Source organism: Erythrolamprus reginae, chromosome 3 (genome assembly GCF_031021105.1).
Source record: "Erythrolamprus reginae isolate rEryReg1 chromosome 3, rEryReg1.hap1, whole genome shotgun sequence".
Lineage (NCBI taxonomy): Eukaryota > Metazoa > Chordata > Lepidosauria > Squamata > Dipsadidae > Erythrolamprus > Erythrolamprus reginae.
The window spans coordinates 235,521,964-235,530,479 of record NC_091952.1 but is presented as its reverse complement, the minus strand read 5'-3'; the positions used below and the strand labels follow the sequence as shown (position 1 = coordinate 235,530,479).

Below are 8,516 nucleotides of genomic sequence, written 5' to 3'. Positions count from 1 at the left end.
ACACTTTCAAGATAAGTTACTTGGTATATATTAGTTAGTCTTTCATATGATCTAATTTATTCCAGATTTTCAGATTTCTTTTTGATGAAAACCCCCCCCCTGTATTTTATGAAACTTCAAAAAAGTGTTTTCTTTATCTGACTCAAATGCAGTATCATAATATCAAAGAACAAGGCTACTCTGCCGCAATTTCATTTATCTTTCTTATTAATCCACTCTCTTTTGTTAATTCCTTCTCTTTCATTAAACTTATTTAAAGTTAACATTTGATTCAGTGGAAGTACAAAATGCTCAGTATGTGGCCAGACTGAAAATTGTTATGATTCAGTAGCTTTGATTGTTGACAATCAAATTTCTTTGAAGAATAAGATTGCTAAATTTGTCTTTCCTATCTCATAAAAGACATGAAGAAATATATTGGGATACTTTTGAACCAAACTGTGCAGCAGCTTTGTATCAATCAGGTATGTTCCAGGGTTGTGCTGCCAATACAATAAAATAATTAGAGGTCTTTTATAAGAAGTAAAATATGCAGAAAACCCAGGTTGAATAGATATACTGGTATATGACTAAATGTAGAATCTCTGTATAAAAGAAAATCAGATTGCTATCACAGTAAGAACTTCTGACAAATGTAGAGAAACATTTGCTCTAATTATCAAACTTTAAAATGCTGTCCAATATATGACATGAAAATTAAAGTACATCTAAGTTTCAGCCTCCTGGGCTGGCTTGGATATATCAAAGGACTGGCCTGCGGTGCCTTTACTGACCAAAACAGGATGTGGACAGGACACACATGGCCACCCTGTGGCCTGTTTTTGGACTCCATGGCCTCCTGCCCAGCCTATTTTTGGTCTCCTCGGCTTCCAGCAGTACTGTGCTGGCTGAAAATTGGCTGTGCGAGGCCTCCTCATAACCTATTTTCGGCTGGCAGAGTGATGCAGGAGGACTGAATTAGACTGGATTACAATTATGTAGCCTCAAGTAAGTGCCTGATCTAGATAGAAAACAAGGAACATACTATGTTAATAGTACAGTTTAATGCCAGGTTTTACATTTAATTTATAATCAGTAATCTATAAAATGACAGCCATTTCTATTTATTTTATTTATTTATTTATTAGATTTGTATGCCGCCCCTCTCCGTAGACTCGGGGCGGCTCACAGCAACAATAAAACAATTAAATGTACCTTTGCTGTTATCATGTTATTTATGCTATTTTATTTTTATTATTAGTTGAATAGTTGAATTAGTTGAATTCATATAATAGTATGAATAGCTTTACTACCTGGAAAAGCAATTTACCATTAAACAATGGGGTATAAATTTAGAAGTAAAAAGTTTAGTAGAGTATGAAAAATAAGTAATAAATGTTTGCCTGTAATATCTGGTAGAAGAGATAGTAAAATGGTTATAGTAAAGATCTGTGGCAAGAAAGAACAGAAGGGAATAAATGCATCTTGAGCCTATGTCAAATGCCCATCGTGGCCACACCCATCATGACCAAGGCCCCTTCCAGCTCTATTCTGATTGATTGATTGATTGATTGATTGATTGATTGATTGATTGATTGAAGGAAGGAAGAGACCAACTTAAGACCAATGTAAGAGTTTTGCATCCAGATTTAGCTGCACAACTGGCTGCACAATTCTTAAGGTCTTACACTGACACACACACACGATCCTTTGAGGTCAAATACAACCCTGATGTGACCCTCAATGAAATTGATTTTGACATTCCTGGTTAAAGTGATGAATGTAACCATGAGATTACAGCTTTATGCTTGACCAGCAATAGACACAAAAACAGGTAGTGCTTTAAACTGTTATGGCTGTGACTTGATTTTTTTTTAAAAAAATCATACCTTATGGAAAACCTGACTTAGTTTAAACTGTGGGGGTTTTGCTTTGCATTTCCATAGCCAATTTTATTTCTATATTGAGTAATGTTAACCATGTTTAGTCAGAAGTGTTTTGGATAATACTGATTAATCCTGATAAAATTGATGAAATGAACGAGATAAGAAGGAGTTGCTCACAAGATTGCTGAGATTTTCAATCATGCTGGCTAACAAATATCATATGGGAATTGGGGTGGAGGGTATAAAAATGTACAATAATTTATAAATAGGAAATGGTGCTGAATTATATGGGAATTCATACCTTTCAAGGGAAATTATTGAGAATTAGTCTTGGGAAAACATTTAATATTTCATTTTAATAACTCTGGCAGTGGATAAAGCAATGTATTCATGCAATTTTGTAATGGCATAAAGTTGAGAGTCATTGTTGATATAGATAGTGCTGGGAGATTAGGCAGATAGAACTTCTTAGAATACAGTAATTGAAAAGGGATAAAATTTCATCATATAAATTATTTAAATGGAAACACACACACATACATACCATCTGTAATTGTATTTTCGAGATGGTAGAAGTACAGGAGACCTTGGGATTTATCCATCACAGATTGATGAATCATGAATCATGAATGTGAAGTAGCTACAAACAAAGTAAATATTATTCTACAGTACATAATGGATTATATGAGTAATTCCGGGAAGTGCAGGAAAATTTGAGTGGTACTATGCAAAACATTTTATCTTTAGTTCTTTGTTGTAAACAGAAAAGGAAGGAAGAAAGGAAATATTTTTGTAAATACCAGGTGTCATTGTATTATATTCAATTTTCCAACAAGAAATGTTTATGTGTGTGCGTGTGTATGAGTGTGTGTAGATAGATTTATTTTATTTATTTTATTTGTCATACAAATATAGTATTGTATGTTTAACATAATATAAGTATAAAGTAGAGATAGAAAAGATAAAAAGACATTAGGACAGGAACGGTAGGCACAAAGGTGCACTTATGCACGCCCCTTACAGACCTCTTAGAAAAGTGGAGAGGTCTATTGTAGATAATGTAAGGTTGAAGATTTGGGGATTGGGGGAAGAAACAACAGAGTCCGGTAGTGAATTCTAGGCGTTGACCACTCTATTGCTGAAATTGTTTTTTCTGCAGCCTAGTTTGGAGCGATTTACATTTAGTTTATATCTATTGCATGATCTTGTGTTGTTGTTGTTAAAGGTGAAGTAGTAGATAGGTAGGTAGGTAGGTAGGTAGGTAGGTAGGTAGGTAGGTAGGTAGATAGATAGATAGATAGATAGATAGATAGATAGATAGATAGATAGATAGATAGATAGATAGACAGATAGATAGATAGAGATATATACGCAGTATATATATATATATATAGAACATTTTGTCTCATTTTGAAAGATTATAAAAGGTGACTCAGAAAAATGAAAGAGTACAGAGAATAGATACTACTAGAATAAATTAAAAACAAAAGCTTCATATAAAAAGCAGACTTAAAGAGTAAAATAACTCAGATTATTGAATCAATTGGGTATCTGCCTGATTTCCTATCTTTGAAGAAGGTGCTGCAGAAAATATTAAACATCAATAGTAATACCACTTAGACTTAAATATTCCTCCATAGTGCTTTAGGGCCATCTCAAAGATATTTACAGTCTCAGCATATTGCCCCCAACAATATGTGTCCTCATGTTAATCAACCTTGCAAAAATTTAAAAAAATGTGTCAATCCTGAGCTGGTCAGGCTTGAACTCCTGGCATTGGGCAGAGTTAGCCTACAAAACTACATTCTAATATTCTGCCATCATGGCTCCAAACACCGAATAAAGCATGGCATTTAAACTCAGGAAATATGTGTAATCAGTTGTATGGATTTGTGGCTCCTTAGTTAAACACTGTTGGTCACCCAAGGGATATTCAGCAATGAATATTCTAACATTGCGGTCCAATTTCCATTATTAGTCCAAGAAAGAAAGTCCCCCTGCATACATAAAAGGGATTTTCATTTTAGAAATAGTCTTAAATATAATCCATTATGGAATTTTAAAACAAAGAGGTAGTAATAAATATATGATTCAAACAAGGAGTCCCCTAGGCAACTAAGAAAATGCACAAACCTTATTTTTATTTCCTGTTATGACCACTGTGTATTTTCCCTTATGCTTTTTGGAAAACCTTTTCTAAAGGTAGCTTGTAAGGAAAAAGTTGAAATATCAGAGAGAAAAAAAGACATTTAAAAAGGGGGGAAAAGCAGGTCAAATAAATATTTGTGTTTATAGGATATTAGTCCTTTCCCATTCCCAAATACAGCAAACACAGAAGGGTGGGTCAGGCCTACAGGGAGAAATAAAGCTAAAGAGAAGGTTTCCAATTGAAAAACACTGCAAAAGAAACAGTAGAGAATATTTTTCAAAGTAAGAATATATCTAATACTGTACCTACAAGTAGGATGCTTGGCTGCATAGCTAGAGGTATATCAAGCAGGAAGAGGGAGATTATGATCCCACTATATAGAATGCTGGTGAGACCACATTTGGAATACTGTGTTCAGTTCTGGAGACCTCACCTACAAAAAGATATTGACAAAATTGAACGGGTCCAAAGACGGGCTACAAGAATGGTGGAAGGTCTTAAGCATAAAACGTATCAGGAAAGACTTAATGAACTCAATCTGTATAGTCTGGAGGACAGAAGGAAAAGGGGGGACATGATCGAAACATTTAAATATATTAAAGGGTTAAATAAGGTCCAGGAGGGAAGTGTTTTTAATAGGAAAGTGAACACAAGAACAAGGGGACACAATCTGAAGTTAGTTGGGGGAAAGATCAAAAGCAACATGAGAAAATATTATTTTACTGAAAGAGTAGTAGATCCTTGGAACAAACTTCCAGCAGATGTGGTAGATAAATCCACAGTAACTGAATTTAAACATGCCTGGGATAAACATATATCCATCCTAAGATAAAATACAGAAAATAGTATAAGGGCAGACTAGATAGACCATGAGGTCTTTTTCTGCCATCAGACTTCTATGTTTCTATGTTTCTATGTTACCTGCTAACCTTTCGTCAATATATTCTCTGTGTAAGGATAAAAGAACCCTTATAAGATTAAAATAAATAAAATAAAATAAAATAATAATGAACTCAATCTTTATAGTCTGGAGGACAGAAGGAAAAGGGGGGACTTGATCGAAACATTTAAATATGTTAAAGGGTTAAATAAGTTTCAGGAGGGAAGTGTTTTTAATAGGAAAGTGAACACAAGAACAAGGGGACACAATCTGAAGTTAGTTGGGGGAAAGATCAAAAGCAACATGAGAAAATATTATTTTACTGAAAGAGTAGTAGATGCTTGGAACAAACTTACAATGGATATATGTTTATCCCAGGCATGTTTAAATTCAGTTACTGTGGATTTACCAGCCACGTGGGCGGCTCCATCTACCTTCATCAAGCATTACCGGATTGATACCTTTGCTTCCGCGGGAGCAGCCTTTGGGAGGAGGGTGTTACAAAGGGTGTGTTCCTCTTGACCGCCCTTGGTCCTGTTCCCTCCCTGTTTATGTCTTGGGTATATCCCACGTTGGACTCTCCTTGCAAGTGCATTGGAGAAGAACCGTTGAAACTTACCTGAACGGTCTTCTCGATGCACTGCAAGGAGAGTCCAAAACCCACCCGATTGGTGGACCAAGGGTTTCTCTTTTTGTCTGACATTGTTAAGAATTTGGTCCTGGCGTGTGCCTTCCAGTTGTTAATAAAAAAAGTTATAGTTTACTGCTCCTTCGTTTCTTTATGACTGGTAGGCTAGGGGGCGGTACCTGCATAATGTTTAAATTAAAACTCAGTCCCTCCAATGAGACTGGAGAATTACCCACGTTGGACTCTCCTTGCAAGTGCATTGGAGAATATTATTTTACTGAAAGAGTAGTAGATGCTTGGAACAAACTTCCAGCAGACGTGGTTGGTAAATCCACAGTAACTGAATTTAAACATGCCTGGGATAAACATATATCCATTGTAAGATAAAATACAGGAAATAGTATAAGGGCAGACTAGATGCACCATGAGGTCTTTTTCTGCCGTCAGTCTTCTATGTTTCTATGTTTCTATAAAAATTTAAAGTAAAAGAACTTCCAGTGTTAGATAAAAGAACCCCTTTCCAACAGCATCTACAGCATGATAGACTTCAGCCTCAATCTACACCATTACAAGAATCACCTTAATAATGGGATACCCAAGTACAACTTTTAAAAAGCCAACTCTAAACTCCTAGACACCGAGCTCTCAACTCTTGACTGGCTAATTCTATTCTCTGGCTGTAACACTGCTGATGACCTCTATAACATCTTCTTGCTCTAAGTCAAAAGAACTATCAGACGACACGTACCACTAATAACCGTTATAACCAAGATAAACAAACTACAATATCAATAAGGAAGCTACAATTCGAGGGGGGGGGGGAAATCCCTCTGGCGAAAAAACAAAACAGCCTATGTAGCCAATGTCAAAAACTGCTACAAAAACTATGCCACCAAATAAAGATGGAATGCTTCAACAATCACAGCAAATGAGGAAAACCTATGCACCAAATCCAACCATGCGTTCTACAACTTTGTAAATAACAAACTCAAGCATTTAAGATCCATTGCACCACTAAAATGACCCAACAACACAAAAGGTTACGATGAAACAGTCAAAGCTAACCTCTTCAACACATTCTTTGGCTCAATCTTTGTAAACAACAACAGCTCATGCTCAAAATTTCCTAGTCATACCACAAATACAAAGATTTAACACAAATAGACTTCACTTGAGGCAACATTGAAAAAGCACTACACGGCCTAAAACCTTCTCTATCAATCAGGCCTGATGGACTATGGGCATACTTCCTAAAAAAAGCTCTCCACAGCCATAGCTGAAGCACTAAGCATATTCTTTGAAAAATCCTTTAGGACCAGTTCCCTACCAAACCTGTGGTCACTAGCCACAGTCATCCCCATCTCCAAAAAAAGAGATCCCAGTTTAATAGAAAACTACAGACCAATCACTCTATGCTGTGTCACATGCAAATTCATGGAATCAATCATAAACCAATCCATTATCTTCCACCTAGAAACTAACAACCTACTCTCTAACAAACAATTTGGTTTCAGAAAAAAAACCATCCTGTAACCTGCAAGTCCTACACTGCAAAAACATATTGTTCAAAACTACTTATAAAACTGAAATCCTATGGCATATCTGGACCCCTACATGACTGGATATCTGTGTTATCAAACAGATAACAAGTTGTCAAAACATGGAGCACCCTATCTAATCCTGTTCTTGTTAACAGCTGTGTACCCCAAGGCAGTATATTAGGACCATCACTCTTCATACTCTATATAAATGACCTTTACGATCACATTACAAGCAACTGTGTTTTCTTAGCTAATGATGTAAAACTCTTCAACACCACCAATAACACTGCTACTCTCCAAAAAGATCTTGACTTTGTGTTAGAATGGTCAAACACCTGGCAACTCCAAATCTCAACCAACAAATGCTCTGTCCTACACCTTGGCAAAAGTCTTCGGAGAGGGGCGGCATACAAATCTAAATAATAAATAAAAAGAATCAGAACTCCAAATACAAGTTGAATAGGCAAGACCTTGCAGAAAACCTTCACTCTGTAAAAGACCTTGGAATACTCATATCAAATGACCTAAATGCCAAAGCCCACTGCAACAACATTGCCAAAAAGACTTCAAGAGTTGTTAACCTAATCTTATGTAGCTTTTTCTCCGGTAATATCATACTACTAACCAGAGCATACAAAACCTTCGCCAGATCAATCCTTGAATACAGCTCATCTGTTTGGAACCCACACCACATTTCGGACATAAATATATTTCAAATTTCAAAGGTGAATTTATCTAAAGTCAGAACTGAAAGCAATGGAAGTAAAGCAGAAACTGAGAAAAAGGTGTGATACAAGCATATATCATAAACCCCCATTTACCCCCCTCTTTGGAGAGTAGCCAATCTCTAGTGTCCATGACCATCAGGTGGACACATCTCCAAACCCATGTCACACTGATGGAATGCAGCTTCTAACGGACTCCTCCTGGTCACCTGCTTTGCAGGAAAACGAAAGCTATCCCACTCTGTGTAGTAAGAACAAAACTTAACAGGGCCTCCTGCACTCTTCCCCTCTCAATATACCAAAACCCACCCCTCCCATTTCTCATGAAAACCGAAGCGTAGAAAGGATATAGAACTATAGCGAGGTTGACACATCTGCTACAACGTCCTTCCTGTCAATGACTACTTCAGATTCAACCATAACAATACACGAGTACACGACAGATACAAACTCAAAGTAAACTGCTCCAAGTCATATAGAAAATACAACTTCAGCAACCAAGTAGTTAATGCCTAGAACTCACTACCTGACTGTAGTTTCGTCACCAAACCCCAAAACTTTACCCTTAGACTGTCCACTGTTGACTTCACCCAATTCCTAAGAGGTCAGTAAGGGGGGTGCATAAGTACACCAGCGTGCCTACCGTCCCTGTCCTAATGTTTATCTCTTTTTAGTATCTCATGTATATAAACAGTGTTATATCTATGTATACTATTCATACGTAATTG

General features: G+C 36.5%; 1 protein-coding gene across 1 annotated transcript in view; it reads left to right on the top strand.

The window, feature by feature from the left end:
- CSMD3 (CUB and Sushi multiple domains 3) overlaps positions 1–8,516 on the top strand; it is a 615,639-nt gene that overhangs the window by 363,592 nt on the left and 243,531 nt on the right.